Consider the following 21,014-nt stretch of genomic DNA (forward strand, 5'->3'; position numbering starts at 1 on the left):
ATAAACTGGGTGTGGAAGTAGCGATCACTTTGTAGAGCAGTTGATAGACTGGAGCTGTTCAGACTACTCTTCTTATTTCTCAAATGCTTCCATCATTTTTCTTTCACACTAGGACGCGAGTGTGCATATGTGTTTGGTTTTCGTTTCACTGATTCTCATTGAAGATTTGTGAATTAAGGAGGAAAAATCAGTTGCTTGGGAAAGCAGAAGGTTTGGTTCTCAACGATCTTGAAGACACGCCCATATAGTGCAGCGTGTGATATTTGTACTATAAAAGACCAAGTGCTCAAAGTGACGTCTGCGTTTACCGTTTAGACTTTTCATCTCGGGCGCACTTTTAGAAAGCAAAGATAGACCAGTTGTGTTGAATCACAATATGACAGCTGTCAGCAGAGTGGCGCAGCGGAAGCGTGCTGGGCCCATAACCCAGAGGTCGATGGATCGAAACCATCCTCTGCTATACACACCGTCAGTCTAATGAAGTGAATTTAAACTGATTTTTTTCTCTCGTGTGTGTGCAAGCTTCACACTTACTGTATTCGTTAATCTTTACCAATAGCAGATGCCCAAATGTATCTTTGGTTGTTCTGCGATCCTTCATAGTTTCCTCAATTCCTTCAAATGAACATCCATATCAAAGCAATTATATATATACATTACAATTAAGGTACATATTAAAAATATCAACGCACATTTGTATAATGCTCATTTAATAATGATTGTCAAGGATTGTCAAGTTCTCCAACAAATCTGTGTTCTAATTTTAAAATATTTTTGCTAAGGATACAACGGGTGTATAAATGAATTCTCCCAACAGCCAGTTAAAGAAAAATTCCACACGTGAGGATGGTTTCTTGGACATTGACTTAGGTACTTAATTGTTTACTTGTTGTAGTTGCACACGAGTAAAACACGAAGATTTCCTGCAATATTCAAGAGGGTTTGCGAAGAAATCCCTTCAATTTTTAGCGGAGATTATGTTTACATCATCACAATCTGAAGCGCGTCCCTGAGTGCGTTTGACCCAGCAGCCCTTTGTTTAACAGCTGCACAGGGACACATTCCCATTGCTTTTCACAAATCACTGGCATTTTTTTGCAGCATTTCTTCTGTCCCGAGAAGCAAGATTTGTATTTTATCTTTCAGAAGTTGTATGAATTTCTTGAAGTTCAGAAACAAATTGTTCCAGAAAAGAAATGAACACTTGCTTCAAAGTAAATCAAGACGTATGTGTCTCTTGCTGTGTGTGCTCTTATCTGTCCATCTCTCGCTCCTCTTCTCTCTGGCAGTCTGTGTAGAGTATCTGAAGGGGATGTAACACCACTTGGAAAAGAAGAAAAATTCTCAGGAAAAATTCTCAGGCAGAATAAAAAATCATTATTCTCTTCTCAGTCAGATTCACAGCTCAGACTCACACTCAGACAGAAGCTCAACTCCGTACTGCTCTCTATCCTCACAATCCAGAACTAGAAGATATTCAGACAATCAGTGCTGCTACATGAACAATATCAGACAGAACAGCCTGGACTCATGTCACATTTCCCCCTTTTATCCTTCCTCCCAGCCCTCTTAGAGACATAAAAGACCTCCTGGTTCTCCTCTCTGTGAACTGGGCTCAGGGGTCACTGATCTGGCAGTTGTGGGCTCTGTTCCAGGTTGAAAGCAAGAAGGTTCTATAAACGCTTTCCAGGACTTCCAGCCCTTCAGTATTACTTTCTTTACTGTATGTCAGCCTCCCAAAATGTTTATAAATGTTTTATAACACATATGAGTGTGGAATTATCGTATTATTTATATATAGTATTTATGTAATAAACACCAGTAGTGACACTATGATCAGTATATTGATTATTTGTAGCCGATGGTCCGATGGTCGTGTCTACAATAGTGACCATTTGACCAGTCTGTAGCTCTGGGCAGTGGGACTCAGATCACACAGAAGACCCGTCTGTGTGTGATTCCATACGAGCCCTGGGATTCAGCTACTCTAACAAATGTCTCATAGACCGTCTTATAAATTTACAATTAGATGAAGTCATGTAACAGTTTTACAGATAATATAAATAATCAGACAGCAGTTTTGGCAGTGGATACATCTCCACATGGGGGAAAGAAACTGAAATATATGTGCTCACTGTGAAGTAGGAAGAGGTGGTCAGACAAGCAAAACAACTTTGCAAATAATGTGAAGTGACATTGTTTTGTGTCAATCAGCTCACAGATTTCGCTTCATGTGCCTTAAGCTGTGCAATTTGTATGGTTGTTGAATGAGATTGGTTTCTTCACAAGCCCAGTCAATTGCCCAGCTTGCCGACGTACACCTTCATGAAGACTCTCTTTAAGATTTCATTGTCAAGTCGCCTCCTTTGCATACAATAGTAGCACCGACACTAAGAGAAAGGATGAGAAATGGCGTTTATCAAGCGATTGCAGTGTTTGTTTGACTGAGGATCCTTGTGTGCTGAACTGGCCTCTGGAGAAGTGTAGTGCAGTAAAACAGAAGGTTTGTGTCACTCAAGATTGTTACAGAACAGAACAATACAATTACAATACTTTTGTGAGAGTAAATATTACTGGTGCATCACAGTTCTTATAATGGTGAAAACAGGAGCACCTTCTCTACATTTTTGACTGAAGTATTTAAACGGAAAGAAATAATATCACTATGCAATTCATAAATGCAATTGAGCTCCTCTAAATGTTCTAGTCTGATGAAACAATGTATAGAATTAGGTGACAATATCGGAATTAATTCAAATGCACAAGATTAATTTTCAGCAACAAAAAAAGTGCTCGGAAATATTTTACAAGAATGAAACCTAACATTCACCTAAATAAACATTCACCCTCTACATAAGTAGAGAACAGTAGGACAGAAGGTTAGTGTCACTGGACACTGCGTCAGAGAGGCCGATCTCTTCTCCCTCATTATGCAGGCTTACCCACTCATGATGAACTGTCCTCCAGTGATACTCAGCTGCCATCATCGACTCAGACATGACGTTCATGTACATATTATACCTTAATATGGCACTGCGTTACAATAATTTGATCAAAACAACTGGTGAAAAAATAATAATCAAATATTTCTTTCCTTCTTTTAGTAAAGATAAAGACTTTGTCCAAAAAAGAAGCATTTATACCTTTCCTCTCCTACCAGCCCTTACAAGTCACCCAGTTTTTAATTTAGAGCTGGATTAAAGCTCTAGTCTCTTTGGGGGTGTGAGTTGGAATCCCACTGCTGCCAAATATCTCCAACTATCTCAGTGTTAAGAAGCAAAAAACACACATTTGCTGCAGAAGTAACAGGAGAATTTGTGCCATTTAGCCTTATAGCGTGATGTCATTTTCTCATGCTCATTTTTAGATGCTTGTGATCGAATCTATGATTCTTATGAGTGTGCCCTCCATAAAGGTAGCAGATATAACGTGCCACGTTTTCAGAGAATCGCATTAAATACAGGTCAGAAGAAGGCGACAAAGTGTCCGCTAGGCAGTTCAGCGATTTCAACAGTGTTCTCTGTTGTTTAGGTCCAGAATGACACCCGTTACAACACACAGTGTCAGGCATCAAAAAGACTTCCCAAAACCCTGATCCTCTCCTTGATCCAGTGATGGCATCCAGACATTTCCTGCAACAAAGCCAGGATACGATCTTCAACAACACGAGTGAAAGGCTAATTCCCAACCTTTGCAATCCTTTGCAAAGAAGGACCGCATGTGCTCAGTGTTAAATGCACTGTTCATTATTATTAATCATAATAATAATAATCTTTACATTATATAGTGCCTTTAAAGGTGGCTTTCCAAAGCGCTTTACAGAATGAAACCAATAAAGTTAAAAAAATAAACAAGATAAGCAGGATGAGAATACACAGTTAGAGGAGACAATAGATGGTGGTATTAAATACAGTAGGAACAGAGGGGTAAAGAATAGTTCATTAAAGGCTCTTCTTTGTCAATTCAATGAAATGTTTCAGAAATGCGGGCTCTCCTTTGCTTACAAATATTTTTTTTCCACCAATTTACTCAACTACAATTTTTGCTGAGCATTTTGTTTGATTGCTTCCTTTTGTATACTGAACTGATTTCTGTATTGTTCAATTTCCCTGTTGATTTTAATTTCTTGTTTTCTAAGACAATCAGACCAGCTGTTCTGACCATACCTTGCACTGGAGCCACTCTTTTCTTTCCAAAGGCGTGGAGAGAGATGCTACTGCAGGTAACACCCCATGAGAAACATCATGAGCATCTGTAAAAGCTCTCTACCTGCCCACTCCCCACACCGACGTGTGTGAGCAGGGATTTAAAGGGACATTTTGAAGTGTAGAAACATTTTATTGTTACATTTTCTGTGCAGTTAGTTCTCCTTCAACTCCGCCCAACAACAGAGGTCAGTTTTAATACAGGAGTAAAGGCACATTGCACATCTGCAAAACATCACATACAGGTTTAGGGAGAGCTACATCAGTGATTGGAAGGTAGGAAGTTTCGGGTCACTTTTTTATTATAGATTCAAGCAGCCCTGAATACCTTTTCAAGAAACATTTCAGAATCCCAGTCACGTCCAGTATGATTGCTACACAGGTCTACAGTATACAATCAGAATACTGTTTGTGCGTTATATAAAACACACCGCCCAAAGTATTTCTAAAACAGGAATTACACGTTTCTGAATGCGCCCTCCTTTATAAATAAAATAAAAGGTCTGAAGCCTGCTCCAAAGAAGCACTATATTCAGAGCTGACAAAGAAGTGATAGGAAACATCTCGGAAAACGAAGGTGCAGTCATTTCCAAGCATCGCACAACAAGAGCTGAACCCACCCGACGTTCTCCAAAAGAGTAAGGTGTTGGGAGTGTGGCTGGGTGGTCTAAGTGCTGGGTTTGTGCTCCATTTTCTTCGCTTGGTTAGGTTTGAATCTTGCCGCTGCTAAGTGTTGGTGGGTTAAGACCTTCCTTCTATTGCGAGTTCAATGGGTAAAAGCTTTGCTTGACAGTCTGTCGAGAGACTGAACTAGGTGTTTCAAGATAGTCTTTGTCAGCTTAACATCAAGGCATAAAAAAGCCTCATTTTGTGTTCCCAACAGCAATGCTCTTTGGTCCCTTCAGCATTATGCAGGGAACAACATCTGCCGTGATCACTTTTGAGTCAGTGTGAATCGTAGTGTGCCGCAATTGTTTTTTAAATTGGTTTTGTAGGCATGGTGCATTTTTCTGTGAAACTTGAATGCTGTGCTTTTTCACGCAGAATCATCGGCAGGAGCAAAGCTTATTCAATCTTTGCGCACAGCACTCCATCAGAAATACTTTGTCCAAGTTTTGAAGAGATTGTGGGATTCTCTGCACACGTTCACATCGCGTACCTCAGACAACAACACCATTCGATGGGAAGTTGATTCTGCTTCTTGCAGTTGTCCCTGTGGTTGCAGTAGTTACAAAGTTGCACTTTCCTCCACCTTCTGCTATAGTATTCACTGGGTGAGCTTCATCATTTGGCTCAGAAAGGTCAACTGTGCTTCGGAAAAAATCAGCTGCAGTGTCGTTATTTTGTCGGTGAGTATGGCTGTCTTTTAAAGCACATGAAAAACACGAGTTTGTGGATTTCTCCAAATAGCAACGAATTCAGTTGTGCAGTGCTTTACTGCTTTCAGAGGGTCTTTTATCAACGCTGCTATAGTAGAGAAGTGACATAATCACAAACACAACCATTTGTGCTGGCTGTTTCACTAAGTATTAAGCTTTTTCAACTATCACATGATTTTAACTAATTTATCATCATCTCCAGGAGAGCACCTCGCACTGCTCACTGAGCTGATGTACAGTATGTGCCCATTTCTCAAAAATTAAATATCATCTGAACTGATTTTTTCTATTTTAAATGCTTTCCTACTCTTTTAATATTTCAGTTAAATCTTGAAGTACTTTCCATTGATATTAATCCTAGTCCCGATGAACGATTCTGGGACATGGTGTACCTTGAATAATGTTCTTATAGGTTTCAGTTTGGAAAAGTGCGCTCTCCAGAAGCTACCGAAACCTCCAATGGTCGCACAAAGCTTAATGCAATAGCAACGTTTGGGGTTGAAAAAGAATATTACTTGCTATGAATACGAACACTGTTACAGGAGGCGCGTAAGGACTATTTTAGCTCAGATCATCAATTTATCTTACATTTCTACTCCATTAATATCGCTATTGAGTGCTAAAGGTAGATCCTGGCAATACTTCATGAGATCTTCTTAAGAAAACTTAAAAAAATAGATTTCCAGTGCTGAACAAAAAGTAAAAAATATCGATTATGTGCAACTGATAAAATCTCTCTTCCAGGGATGTTGTAGCCACATGCAAATTACTTTATCAGCTTTAAAAGTTTCTTTTGCATTTATAAGACGATCAGCATGACACTCAAAACATACCTGTATTCAGTAAGCGCTGAGTCTGCTGGCTGAGCAAGTTGCTTCCTTTACACACAATAGCAGCCCTGAAACTAAGATAAATGAAGAGAAATTGCTTTTATTGGGCACTTTTCATATCCGATGAGCTTGACATCTCCCAAGGGCGATGGAGTTTTTTTGCGACACTGCTTTTCCCTTTTTTCTTCTTTCTGTACTCTGATGGGAAAAAAAAAACAAGAAATCATGTAAGGGAAAAATGTATTTTTTTTCATGGAGAAAACCTGCACCAGGAAATGTTTTGTTTTGAAGAAGTGATTTAACATGATACATGACCTAATTTACTGGAGTAAATGCTCACACTGCAAGGTCTGCTTTACTACAAGAGAGAAGTAGAGTGAAAGATCATAATTTCACTGCGTTGTTCAAGAAAACATCTTTTTCTTTGAATTCTAAATCAATCAGAATTTCAAAGTGACACACAAACCCTTTGTCTGTATTAAAGAGATGATATTTTAAAACTGATAAAAATGTAGAAAACACGTTTCTCACTTAGAAATTTTAGATGGGATGGTGTATTACTAGTTCCAGCTCTGAACTTACCATGGTGCAATTCAGTTACATGATTGGCCAGTGGTTTAATGGATAACGCGTCTGATTTTGCATCATGAGATTGTAGGTTCGACTTCTACCGGGTTCGTGTGTTTTTAAATCAGGCTACTCAGAAATAGATGTCCATTATGTGAATGAACCGCACCTGAAAGCAAACGTTGGTCAGGTTTCCTTCTTTCCAGCATGAAATAGCAAATCGTTACAAAAAGCACCAGCTAATGTCCAATAGCGTTAGTCATTTTAATTAACATGAATATACTGTAAGGTCTTGGTACATGGGATTGGATTTCATCCACAATTTAAAAAAGGGCAAATTATATTTACAGGCTTCAGACACTTTTTAATACAAAAGTGACCTAAAACTCTGTAACTTTCAGGTTAGTTTGAACCTGTAATGAAAAAGGGGCCTGAAACTTCCATTCTGTGATGTAACTGTCTCTAAAGTCGGACGTGATGTTTCACGGATGTGTAGTGTGCCCTTTCTCTTGTCGTGTTCAAAATGACTTGCTGTGTAATTTCCTGAATGCGTGTTCTGTACTGCTCTGTTATTTCATTTAGATTATCTATGTGGTGTACAGATAAAACCAAACTGCATGGTATAATTTCCGGGTTCGGCACCAGCTGAACCTGAACATACATCAGCCAATCTCGACATGATTTGAACACACAACCTTCTGATGTGGTATCAGATGCACTACCGTTGCACCACAAGGTCACTCCCCGTAAGTGCTTTTAATTCCCCCAAGGAGAAAAATCAGCGTCCCTGAAAAAGATTTTTTTTTCATTCTCTCCTGTGAGAAGCGTCGCTCTTCCAACGAGGGTCTCTTCTTCCCAGACCACAGATTATTCTTCCTGTCCGGCTCTCATACAGAGAACAGACACACTGTCTCCACTAATGTGTTTACTACATCTATAGATCTGACCCCCTTACAGCCCTGATATTCCTGGACAGGATCCCATATTGAGCAGTATTTCTCGCGTTGTGAACTTACAGTGTGTACACAATGTACTTTATACATAAAGTAAGTGTTTTCGTAACTCTTGGACGTTTTGTGAAAATATTACTGGCATGTCAAAATCGCCCCCTCAACTGAACAGTTCCACCCCCCTCAGTTTTGGATAAAAGGTTTGGATAAAAAGTTTTTGAACACTTTCACTTACTTAACTTGAGCCGTAAAAAATAGTTGTACTTTGTCAATGGTCAGATAACTATACTAACCCCGAATTCACAGTTACTACATCAGACTGTTTGATGTGCAGGGGGCTATCCATCCAGGAACATCACGTTACATAGTGTCTATGTTTTGGGGTGTCAACATTATTATGACCTTATTTGCTCAGGTGGACCAATGCCTTGCAGTAGTTTATCCTTATACTTACAATCGTTATATAACTAGGACTGTAGTTATAGAAGTTTGTACTTTCTGTTGGTTTTACAATGATTTCTTAATGATTCAGATCCTCGTTACCGTTGATGTTGTTGAAAAAATGAACACATATGGTTGATGCTCCAGGCAAAAATAATCACGTGAGTTCTGATGAACGTGGAACTGTTCTTTCTCACTAAATACCAGATTGCTTGTCGTTATCTTCTAACATGAAATACTAATCAGTGGCATGCTTACGAGAATTCACTTGGATGGTTACAACGGCTCCGTTTAAACCAAAATATCACTGCCCCCCTCAGGATTTCAGACCCCCCCCTACAGATCATTCCCCTGGCGCTAGTCCTGGGTATAATGATGAACATAGCTGCCTTGCAAGCAGTGAATCCGGGTGTGATTCCCACCTGACCCATCGACAAACCTTTTCCAATGAATCTTTGATCGATTTAAAAAAGTCTTGAAGCTGGTAGGCTAGGGAAGAAGCACTGTTTGAGTGCAATGAGGAAAATGTGCTACTGTGCTGTGCTGCTCCAGTAGCGCAATTGGTCAGGTTGTGGTGCTTTTGTAGTGGAGTCATACCAAGGTTGTGAGCTCAATCATCACGTGGAGTAGGTTCCGTTTTCAGCTGCAGAAACGTGCTGTTGAATTTAAGTTGGTTCTTGTGTTACTTTTTCCTCTCAATGGAGCTGTATTAATGCAGGCACACCTGCTTCCATGTCAAGTTATTTTATCATTGCTCACAAACCAACACACTGCAGACACCTCTGATATTGTCACTGTTTGTGGGCCACATGTTCCTGCTGTCAGCCTACCATGATCATACACCTATAGAAATATTATTGCTGTAGTACAGGAGCGAAGAAACAAAACGAAAGCACACCAAGTTTAAAAAGGTCAAAATGTGTCAAAGCCCTTCCTCGAGGAGGATGGGGTTCAAACCTACTTGTGCAGAGTATCATGTACTAAGAGGAGAGTGCTTTAACCACTAGGCCACCTCCATACACACTTTATCCCCCTCCGGACATGAGTTGGCCTCTTTCCCCATACTCAAGGGTAATTTTCCTCTTCCACCTACAATTTCAACATTTACCTTGTGAGATGTCAAACCACAGAGCCTGTGCTGCGCTTCAGTGTTAGCTGTAGTGGACAGCCCATTGAACATAAAAAGCATATTGAACTCCTTTGACATAAGCCATTTCTCGTCACTTGCTCAGCGAGCAGGCTCAGCGCACACTGAATGCAGGTGTCTCAGAGCAATTGAGATGTGTCCAAGTGGCTGTAAAAGGGATATCTGATGCCAATGCCATGGCTTAGTTCTCTGGTTGGAGTATTCTCGGTCGCATTTAATGGCAACGTCATGGCAACGTCAGCTCAAACCACCAAATGGAGACGGGCGTGCCGACAAGCTGACCCTGCTGATGCAGGATTAACACTAGGATGCGAGAATGCTGTGGCTTAGTTGGTTAAAGCGCCTGGCTAGTAAACAGGAGATCCTGGGGTTGAGTCCCAGTGGTGCCTGTCTTGCCACACAGTTTATCATTATGGACAGCAACATGCTTCTACATTAAATTTAATGGAAGTGTTCATTTAATTTTTGGAGCAACTTGTTTTTAAAAAAATCCATACAAATTGCAAAAGATAAAATACTCATCTGTTTTGTCAGTGCAGAGGAATTACTGCCAGCTGGCAAGGAAACGAAAAAGATTTTTTTGTCTTTAGCCAAAAACCTGTGAATGTAGAAGAAAGGTGATGTGCGTTAGTTTCTATGGCACAGTCAGTCAGCGTATCCTTCAGTTAAACATAACGTTGGTAAATCAAAAGTCCCCAGAGACGCATTTCAAATTAATCCGACCTCAACACCGTCTCCCCTAAATGTGATGGGGTTTCTTTGGATGTCCTTAAGCATCCTGATAGTTGCAGAGATTTCAAACTTTTGGCACAAATCAAACTACAAGAAGTTAATAATTGAGCGCCTAAGTCAATATCACGGGAATGTCCAATAATGACGAACATCAGTAGCTTCAAGGAAATTTAGACTCGCACATGGAGTTTTATCTTCGAATGGAGGTTGGGAGAATTCATTTATACTCTCGTTGCTCATTAGCTAAACTATTTAAAAAATATATGACACGGATTTGTTCGAGAAAATTGTAATTGCCTTAAAGAGAGTCTTCTTGAAGATGTGCACCAGCTAGCTCTCCACTGTCAATTGACAGGACTTGAGAAGAAACTGTTCTCATACAACCAACATACAAATTACACATCTTAAGGAACATGAAAAGAAATCCGTGTACTAAATAACATAAAACTGTCACTGCAAATTATCACCAAGCTGTTTTATGTGTCTGACCACCTCTTTTCTACTTTGCAGCGAGCACAAATCTTTCTGTTTCTTCATCGCTATTTTACTGTCTCTTTCCCCCATGTGGAGATGGATCCACAGACGAAACTTTAGGTCAGTTCCTGTTATTCTGTCTGATTGAAAGAGCTTTATTAAAGGCACTCCCATCTCTGCAGGAAAGTTATTGCTGCTCTCAACACAATATACTGCAACCAAATATAGCGATACTGTCACTGCCTGTGGGCCACGTGTCTTGCTGTCAGTCTATTATATCATGTTCATCCACACCCAGAAACATTACTGCTGGAGCACAAGAGTTATATAGGCGCAGTCCATAGAGCAAGAATCTCTTAATCTCAGAACTGTGGGTTCAGCCCCCACATTGGGTCCCTCTGTGTCAATTTCATCCCCCCAATCCTCCTAGCATGACCTGATGGCGTAACAGTGATACCCAGTACCCAGCGTAATTCAGCTTTCTTTCCACTTGATTCAGATTTTGATCTGAAATCATCGGCCGAACAAGAGTTTGGCTAAATCGAGGGAGATCTGCTCACAAGCAAGTATTAAACACTTCAGCATTTACTGTTCGAATACCACAGTTTGTCAAAACACTGCCGCTTCTTAAACTAATAAGTAACGGTTTTTGAGCACGCATTGTATTGTTAATGCTTATATTAAAAAAGCATAAATTCACATAGTGGAATTTGGACTGAACAAAGCAGTCCAGCCCCTTTACAACATTACATACCCACTGATTAAAGCTTAAAACTACAGCAGCAGGAGTAACAATAATGACAACAACATGTTTGGAGTTCGGCATTTCATTTATTCTGCGGAAACATCTTATCGGAATGAACTGCCCGAGATAAAAGAGTAATTGCGGCTTCAGATCGTTTTTACAGAGCATTGCGTTGTTCTGTTCATGCTGACTACACGCTTTAGATTTGTCATTTACTGCAGGCGTTGCTTTTCCAGGTTTTTCTGAAATTCCTCGCATTTGAGCCAGCACTAAAACATTTCATTCCCGTCGCTGAATACATCGTGGAAACGGTATTTGCAACGGAATGCTGTCACACATGAAACCTTTTTGTTATTCGGTTCTGAAGTTTGAAAATGAAAATAAAACGGGGGTCAATTCATAGGCTTGAAAGAAGTCCAAGCAGCATAAAAACCCGCGAATTCTCACAAAGGCTGCACCTTTCTTCTGCTGCTTTTATAAATCTGCCTTAAACATTTGAATGCATACCTTACTACTGCTAATCACATTCACGTGTTTACGAAGCTTTTTTCTGTCCGTTACAGATGCAGCCATTCAAAGTGCGCGGTAAAGACACCGCAGTACAGATACCGCAGGTAAGATGACACGCGATACCGCGGTGCGTGATTGGTTGACCGACAGGGGCACTCGTGGTCCGTTGGTCTGTCGTAGAAAGACTTACTGTACTGTAAACGTCTTTACTGTGCCCGTTGTAGATATTGAATTTTACCACTGAAGGGAAATCTTAGTAGCTGAGCATAAAAAGAATAGGAGCATACTGTAACGCGTGTGAAGGCCATAAACGATATTAATTTTGGAACGTAAACATACAGTATATGGCTGGTCTTGGTACTTTAAAGAAAAAAATACGCACCAGTATTCCATTTCTCCCTAAACATTGTAAGCTTCGAAGTCTTTAACTAACGTGATACCGGAGTCAACAAGCATACTTTTAGAATTTGATTAAAAGGGAATATAATATGGAATCGCGTATCTCAATAATTTAATAACGGTATGATTATATCCGTGTACTGCGGCAGAGCTATGTAGGGCTGTTTCGCCTGCCTGATCATGTGAGCTCTCTTGTAGCCTACTGGTCTAGGTGCGTGACCACCAGCTGGTAGGTTGGGTGTTCGAATCCAGCTGGTACTGGACTTTTCATTTTTATTTATTTATTTTTTAATCGCGTAACATAAACATATTACCGTATGCAAACTGTACTGTATACAGTATGTATATGTATATTTAATGTCTTAACTGTGCCCGTTTAATTGAATTTAAAAAACATATTTAACACGAACATTAAGCTGCTTACATCTTCCGCCTGAGAACAGTCACCCGTTGCTACCCAACGCAGAATGGTGATTGGCTGACACCATCTGACACCCCTCTGATTGGAGAAAAAAGACGTGCTGGTGTGCTATACCAGGAAGAGGATTCTTTCCATTCAAAACGTGTATTTTAAAAGTTTAAGAAGTAAAAACCTTACAGCGTACACAGATTTCTAAACTGATCAGGATCGTTATCTTTGTCTCATGCATAATAATGTTCACCGCTCTGTCCAGCAAATTAATAATAAACTTTATTTTATATAGCTTTTTAAACGAATAAGTAATTAGATTGCTCATAAACCTAATCACTTGCTTTTTCTTTTTATTTAGGCTCAGATTTCAACTATAGATCGTATTATTAATAACCATAATAACAACCAACCAACAAAAACAACCATATAAACATAATACCAACCAAAAACATAGATAACAACCACAATACAAAATCAAATAATCAAACCATTTTACACTCGCAAAGTCATCCAATTATCATAATCCCGCCCCTTATGCAAAACCAAACCTTCCTCCCATCCCAGTTTATCCTGTTTATCATAAACAAAATCCACCTCAATTTTCAACATAAAGCATTACACAAAATCAATACCTCAACACTCCATACTCAACAACGATAATTCACAAACAGCCAGAACATGTAACTACACATTCCCAAACATACCTACTTTCCATAGCCCCGCCCCTTATGCAAAACCAACATCCCTCCCCTGTTCTCTCTCTCCCCTGGCGGTTGTAATTGTTTTTATTTTCAAATAAATTTTAGCAAAGTCATGTATTTTAAAAATCTTAAGATTTTTCTATTTATGTCTTTATTTAGTGGTTTCATTAGTGACAAAGGCTAAACTTTCTTGGAAAAATGTCTTCTATGTAAACCATGTTTGCTATTAATTCATTCAGGGCTAAAATATGTTCATTGTCTTCTAATGAAAGAAGGGTTCCTTTCGCCGTAGTCGAGAGCCTAGCCTTTAACTAGTAAGTACTGTATTTACTGGGTTTTTGAGGGGGGGGGGGGTGTCTTTCGCTGGAAATCTCGCCTCCTACTTTGAAAATACCCGTGAAACCGGTTCAATTCGTCACAGCCAGCACTCCTGCAGAGAGTTGGGTTGTACTTGCAGTGTATACAGTACACGCGTTATGCTCTTCGTTAATGTCTGTGAAGTTTTATTTAATCTCTGAGCCATACTGATTCTTCTGGAAGCACACCAGTATTCCACTTTCTCCCTAAACATTTTTAGGATCAGAGTCTTACATGTGGTTATTTCGAAAACGTTTGTACGTGCTCCTTCTTACCATGTTACTGTTTACCGTTACTGACCATATTAAGTTTAAGTGCCTGTGGGCACTTTTCCTGTCCGTGGGGGGTGGACCGTCTTTCATTAGAAGGTAAGTCTGTTCTACTCTGAGAATGTAGGGGGGGGGGGGTGGGAAGTGCCCGCGGTCATTTAATTAGTATTAAAATCTTAGTTATCTTTCTAGTTCACAGGTTTGCATGCATAATTTAATTTTGAAAGCCACTGAGACATCAGGTACTACTGTTGTATTTATGAAAAAGAAACAAAACAAAAAACATACTAACAACTGTGCCATCCTACTCCTTAGTTAATACATTTTATTATTCATAAACAGTTAACATTGTTAGCAAAATATTTTGAATTATATTTAACCCTATTTTTTCTTTAGTTTTGTATTTAACTTATTATATGATAGTCAGACTTAATGTATATTAATGTATATTTGAACAATGAAAATATATTTTTACAAGATTTTACATTAAGCACTTAAAATTAATATGGTTAATAATAGTAAACTGTAACATGCTGTAACAAGATCGGTTAAACTTCGAAGAAAATCCTTTCAGAGAAAATGTTTCAGGTGTGAAGAACAAACCTGTTCCCACACACCCTGCCCCCACTACCATTAGAATATACACAAACATTTTAGCGTTTCATTCTGAGCAGAAGACCCTCACACCTGAAGAGTGCTGGCTGTGACGAATTAAACCGGTTTTACAGGTTTCAATCACAGATTGGGACTCAGTAAAGTAACACACAGCGCCAGTGGATTTGATAATACTGTACCTAACCAAAATCCGCAATATGGAAACAGAACCTGTGTAATTGTTGATAGATGATGTACTCGTAACATTTTTTCAAGACGAACTACAACATTTAAAAAATGACTTGTATGTACTTGATATCTCTAATCAATCCACGGGTCCCAGCACAAAACGAAAGTAAAACGCATACCGTTTCGCGCTTCTTATTAGTTGCTCAAAAGTAATTTGACCGTATGAAATGCATAATATAAACCTAGAAACATATACGTGAGCAGTACTTAAGCACTGTAGTATCGGTGTTAAGACATACCTCTCAAATACTGTAAATCAAGTTAAAAATATCTCAAGAACGATTCTGGTCGTAATGAAACCATGTTTCGTGTATGTTTTCTTTTTCATCTTGAAATAACTCATTTCTAAATACCTTTTTCACTGTTAACATCTTGTAGCAACTTTGCGACAAAATATACACTCTGACAGTTCATCCTGCTACCAACATTAAATAAAACAAATCTTAAGATTTCTATATTTATGTCTTTATTTAGTGGTTTCATTCGAAGCTTACAATGTTTAGGGAGAAATGGAATACTGGTGCGTATTTTTTTCTTTAAAGTACCGAGACCAGCCATATACTGTATGTTTATGTTAAGATTTCCCTTCAGTGGTAAAATTAGATATGAATATTCAATACTTAAACGGGCACAGTTAAGACATTAAATATACATATACATATTGTATACAGTACAGTTTGCATACGGTAATATGTTTATGTTACGCGATTAAAAAATAAATAAATAAAACTGGAAGGTCCAGCACCACCATTATGTTTATATGGTTGTTTTTGTTGGTTGGTTGTTATTATGGTTATTAATAATACGATCTATAGTTGAAATCTGAGCCTAAATAAAAAGAAAAAGCAAGTGATTAGGTTTATGAGCAATCTAATTTCTTATTCGTTTAAAACGCTATATAAAATAAAGTTTATTATTAATTTGCTGGACAGAGCGGTGAACATTATTATGCATAAGACAAAGATAACGATCCTGATCAGTTTAGAAATCTGTGTACGCTGTAAGGTTTTTACTTCTTAAACTTTTAAAATACACGTTTTGAATGGAAAGAATCCTCTTCCTGGTATAGCACACCAGCACGTCTTTTTTCTCCAATCAGAGGGGTGTCAGATGGTGTCAGCCAATCACCATTCTGCGTTGGGTAGCAACGGGTGACTGTTCTCAGGCGGAAGATGTAAGCAGCTTAATGTTCGTGTTAAATATTTTTTTTAAATTCAATTAAACGGGCACAGTTAAGACATTAAATATACATATACATACCGTATACAGTACAGTTTGCATACGGTAATATGTTTATGTTACGCGATTAAAAAATAAATAAATAAAAATGAAAAGTCCAGTACCAGCTGGATTCGAACACCCAACCTACCAGCTGGTGGTCACGCACCTAGACCAGTAGGCTACAAGGGAGCTCACATGATCAGGCAGGCGAAACAGCCCTACATAGCTCTGCCGCAGTACACGGATATAATCATACCGTTATTAAATTATTGAGATATGCGATTCCATATTATATTCCCTTTTAATCAAATTCTAAAAGTATGCTTGTTGACTCCGGTTTCACGTTAGTTAAAGACTTCGAAGCTTACAATGTTTAGGGAGAAATGGAATACCGGTGTGTATTTTTCCTTGTGATATTTTAAGCTCTAGTTGAATGATAGGTGTCGCATTTTAAATCATTTTCGTAGCTAGAAATTATGAAACGCCCTGTTAAAAGCAAGGAAGTTTTTATGCCCCGTTGAAGTAAAACAAAATGCCTGACAAAGTATGGCTTGGACAGATTCCAAGTGCTTGTACAAATGTGCTAAAGAAATTATACTTTGAGTATACAGCTTGTCCAAAGTCATCCATTATTAATACTATTAGTAATATCTTCAGTAAAGGCTTTGATGCATAAATATTTCTGATAAAGGTAGGTTGTGTACTTCTGTCCAACTGAGCAATCTTGCTTTCATAATATATACCAACATTTTAATGACTGATGATTAACATGCTGTAATACACAGTTCCAAATTAAAGGCTCAAATGCTGTACATGAGAGGTTAAGCTCCCCCTGGCGGTTTTACAAGGCGACGCCGGATAGTTAGTCACGTGACACACGTGACACACGTGATACCGCGTGATACTGTGACACGCCCACCGGGGTATGCCGCGAAATACCTCACCCATTTTGAATGGCTGCATCTGTATGTTTTCGCTAAGCAGTTTCTCCGTTTTCCTCGTACTGTGATTGTCAGCGAGCACAACAAGACTGAAACAGTGTAAAGGCAGGTAAAGAAGAGAGGGTAAAACGCCTGACTGTCGGGAGTGGGATTTGAACCCGTGCGTCTATTTGGAGAGTGAAACACAAAGCTTAAAAGACACGAAGTTGTGAATTTGCTGTTTTAAACTGCTCGACTGTCCTGAAAAAAATGTGTGCTGATTGCTTCTTTCTTACCAAAAACCCAAACACACATTGAACATTTACCTCTACCATACATGTCAAAAGCTCACTCCCCATCATTTCTATCCCTTTATTTCATTCTTTTGATGCATGTTTTTGCACATAACCTGTTACCTTTTTGTTGTTTTGCACACTGCCTGTTGTTGTTTTTTGCACATCGGCTGTTGTCTCTGTCTTTCTTTTGTTATACAATTGTATTGTTGTTGTGTTTTTTTTCTTTGTACTACTTATGTCCGAGAGCTAGCTAAATAGCATTTCGTTATACCTTATACCTGTGTATGAGTATAATGACAATAAACTTGAACTTGAACTTGACATAGTCTTGCAGGCAGTATATTATTTTATCGTTTACTCGTTTAAAAAAACACGGTCTTCTCGTTCCTAAGTCAGATTTTTAGTGCTTTCGAACGTTACTTCCAACCTGGACTGACAGCTCACCAGATCTGTTTGTGATCAGACCATGGAGTCGGGGGCTGTACCAAGCGCACGTTCCTTCCCAATGCTGAGGCGATCATTCAGAAGATGGGTGTGAAGAGAGACAAGCTTTGTCGACTAAAAAACAAGGCAGGATATGCACGGATACTAATCACTGGCGATAGTTATGTTCTCTTACTATTGAGACTCCTACATTGCAAGTTTTTTTGAAGACTTCGAAATAGGCACGGGTGGGGTTTGATAAAACGATCGTCGATTTACGAGACTGACGCCTTACCACTTGGCCACCGCACCTTCGAAAAAACGTGGGAATAATGTGGTTCAAATTATTTTTTTTCTGAATCTGGTTTACATCGCCTGGAGGTAGCACAACAATAAAAGGGATACTTAACAAGGCGATACACTGTAGCAGTGTGACTCCAACAGATGCTCCTGAAGAGGCTGGAGGTTTAAGCCAGCTCCTTAGAGCGCTCGGCCGTGTTACTCTCAACAGCGGCTCTTCAGCTCTTGTTGTTTGACCTAGTGGTTTTATGAGGCGTGGAAATGACCGCAACTTCGTTTTCTGAGATGCTTTCTCTCACGTGGTGAAATCTCGACCTCTTTGGCATCTCTGGCTATAGTTCTTCTGTAGAGCACCTCTGCTTATAGTGCCCTTGAAGTCATTTTATTTTTACAGGAAGACGCATTCCCTAACAATCTCTCCTGTTTTAGAAATGCTTCATAAGGCGTGTTTGATTCAACGGACAAACAGTATACTAATTGTACAATGCAGATCTATGCAGCATTCGTACTGGATTTGACTGGGATTCTGAAATCCTTCTTGAAAAGGTATTCAGATTTGAGAACCTATAATAAAAACACAGACCTGAAACTCCCTAGCTTCCAATCCTTTACTCTTCCTTTACTCTCGTAGTTTTCAAAACGACCTCCGTTGTCGGGCGCAGTTAAAGTGGAACTGGCCTGACTGCACAGGAAAGTACGGAATGCTAAAATGTTTCTACGGCTCAAAATGTCCCTTTAGACCCTCGTCATGTCTCTGTGAGGAACGGGTAGGTAGAGAGGTTTAATAGATGCTCATGATGTTTCACACGGGGTGTTACCTGTTGTAGTGTTTCAAAAGATGTGTTAGCGGACCACAGATTATCTTGAAAAGATTTGGGTTTGCACTGGCTGGGATTAAAAAACTGACTCAATTATTTGGAAGGCGCCTGTACCACCAACGCACTCCCGAGAAGCACCTGCAAATTATCACAATCCTCTCTCTCACCTACAAAGTTATGGAGACACAGACATCCAATGAAAGCTCAAGGCTCCACTCAAGGCTTTATTCACTCAAGGCTCCACTCTTTTGTTGTGATGTCATTTTAATAAATATTAGCTTTGACAAGGTGTCATTTTTGCCTCTTAAAGTTAAAGTCTGCTCCTTTCTTCCTGGTATAGAAAGAACTAAAAGTAAATTATTCAGCTCTACCGCCTGTGTGCATTGACAAGACATCTCAAAAGGACATATTAAATAAGAACACGATCCTTCCTGTTACCATTCCTGTGGTTGGGGCGTTGTTTCACCCTTTTACGTTAAATCATCAGTACTGCTGTTTTTCTATGCATAGTTTAATCAAGAGCACTTAAAAGATGCAAATAGGTTTCAAATAAAATAGAATTGAAGGACAGTCGAGTAAGGAGGTAGAAAAAAAAGCACTCCCCCGTCTGGGAATCAACCACCGTCGCCCATGTAACTGGATGCAAAAATAACAGATTAATTTGTGCCCAGCCTCTTGAAGCTTCGATGCGATTATTTTTCCTTCCTTATTTTTTCATTCCAATGAATTTACTCTGTAGTAGAAGAAACGCGAAAGTGGGAAACTGCAGGCATTCTTCGTGAGTGGTGTGATCAGTGAGCATTTGCACATCTCTAAGTCTGTTCCATAAAATTTTTCATCGGGGATGTAGCTCAGTGGTAGAGCGCATGCTTCGCATGTATGAGGTCCCGGGTTCAATCCCTGGCATCTCCAGGTGCTTTATATTACAGTACTCACATCGCAATCTTCTGTTGAGTGAGAACTCTTTGCTCGTGTTCAGAGAGAGCCAGGTTTACACAATTAAATGCAGGCACACTCGACGTGCTGCAGAGTTGCGCTGCTGTTTTAAATGTACCTCATTTAGTTCTGTTAAATCCTAAATTATTTGAACTAATTTAGTTAAGGAAAATGCAAAAGAGCATGACAAGTATTGATCGTATAAAATATCCATGGCACAACTCGAGAAAGTACTGAAGGACTACACATCGACTTTTGATGATTACAAGAGATTCAAGAAACACAACCGTCCGCACCTGGGTTTGGATCCTGAACGCTAGAGTTAAAAGAACATAAGCGACGTTTATGACCTATAAACTCTCTAAATTGTCTTATAGTTTATGAAATAAAACAATTTCTTAATAATTACTTACTGATGATAGACGATTTATTAAATTTCAACAAAATCACAATTACAAACTTTTTCGGTTAAACTGTTATTCACATACTCTAACGTAAATAAACGTTAGTGTCTTCCGGTGTGTGAGCCAATTTCTCCCAAAAATATTCGTTAGTCTGTCGGGAGGCTGTGCAGGGTGTGAAGAAATAGAATTTCTAAAAGACAGGCTCCCTAAGATTAACATCAAGGCAGAAAAAATGCTGTTTTCTCTACAGAAATGCTCTTTACATTTCAGCACTGTTGCAACTCCCTTTATAAAGGGTGTGCACACGTATACAACCAAGGCATTGAAAGATTTTTTTAAAAATTATTGTTCCAAAAAATGTTCCATTTGTTTTCTTTTTAATGTTGTTGATAAAAAGATTTTATTAAATGAGAAAAAATCTGAATGTGAAAAAAGGTCCAAATGCTATTGAAAAAAATCAGTAATGTGAGGAAAGATGGATTGTGGGAGCCCCTTAACTACCCATGTCATGCTGTATTTCTCACTCATTCTACTGGGAGTGATGCCGTCGCTTCATGATAAAGTCTGTCAGTGGTCATTCCAGACGGGTCAGGTATGAGTGCTCTTCGGAACAAGAGACACGTAACTTGCGAGGATCCCGACAGTGTCGATTTTCTTTCAGAGCCCGGATAGCTCAGTCAGTAGAGCATCAGACTTTTAATCTGAGGGCCCAGGGTTCAAGTCCCTGTTCGGGCA

At 39.2% G+C, this 21,014-nt stretch overlaps 3 non-coding genes across 3 annotated transcripts; all 3 read left to right on the forward strand.

Moving 5' to 3' along the window:
- Nucleotides 1-388: 388 nt before the first annotated feature.
- On the forward strand, nucleotides 389-460 carry trnam-cau (transfer RNA methionine (anticodon CAU)). The gene has a single exon. It is a non-coding gene; the product is annotated as a tRNA-Met (tRNA).
- Nucleotides 461-19,779: 19,319 nt separating this feature from the next.
- trnaa-cgc (transfer RNA alanine (anticodon CGC)) lies at nucleotides 19,780-19,851 on the forward strand. The gene has a single exon. It is a non-coding gene; the product is annotated as a tRNA-Ala (tRNA).
- Nucleotides 19,852-20,941: 1,090 nt separating this feature from the next.
- trnak-uuu (transfer RNA lysine (anticodon UUU)) lies at nucleotides 20,942-21,014 on the forward strand. The gene has a single exon. It is a non-coding gene; the product is annotated as a tRNA-Lys (tRNA).

Source organism: Lepisosteus platostomus, chromosome 5, assembly GCF_059453375.1.
Source record: "Lepisosteus platostomus isolate fLepPlt1 chromosome 5, fLepPlt1.hap1, whole genome shotgun sequence".
In the NCBI taxonomy this organism is placed as follows: domain Eukaryota; kingdom Metazoa; phylum Chordata; class Actinopteri; order Semionotiformes; family Lepisosteidae; genus Lepisosteus; species Lepisosteus platostomus.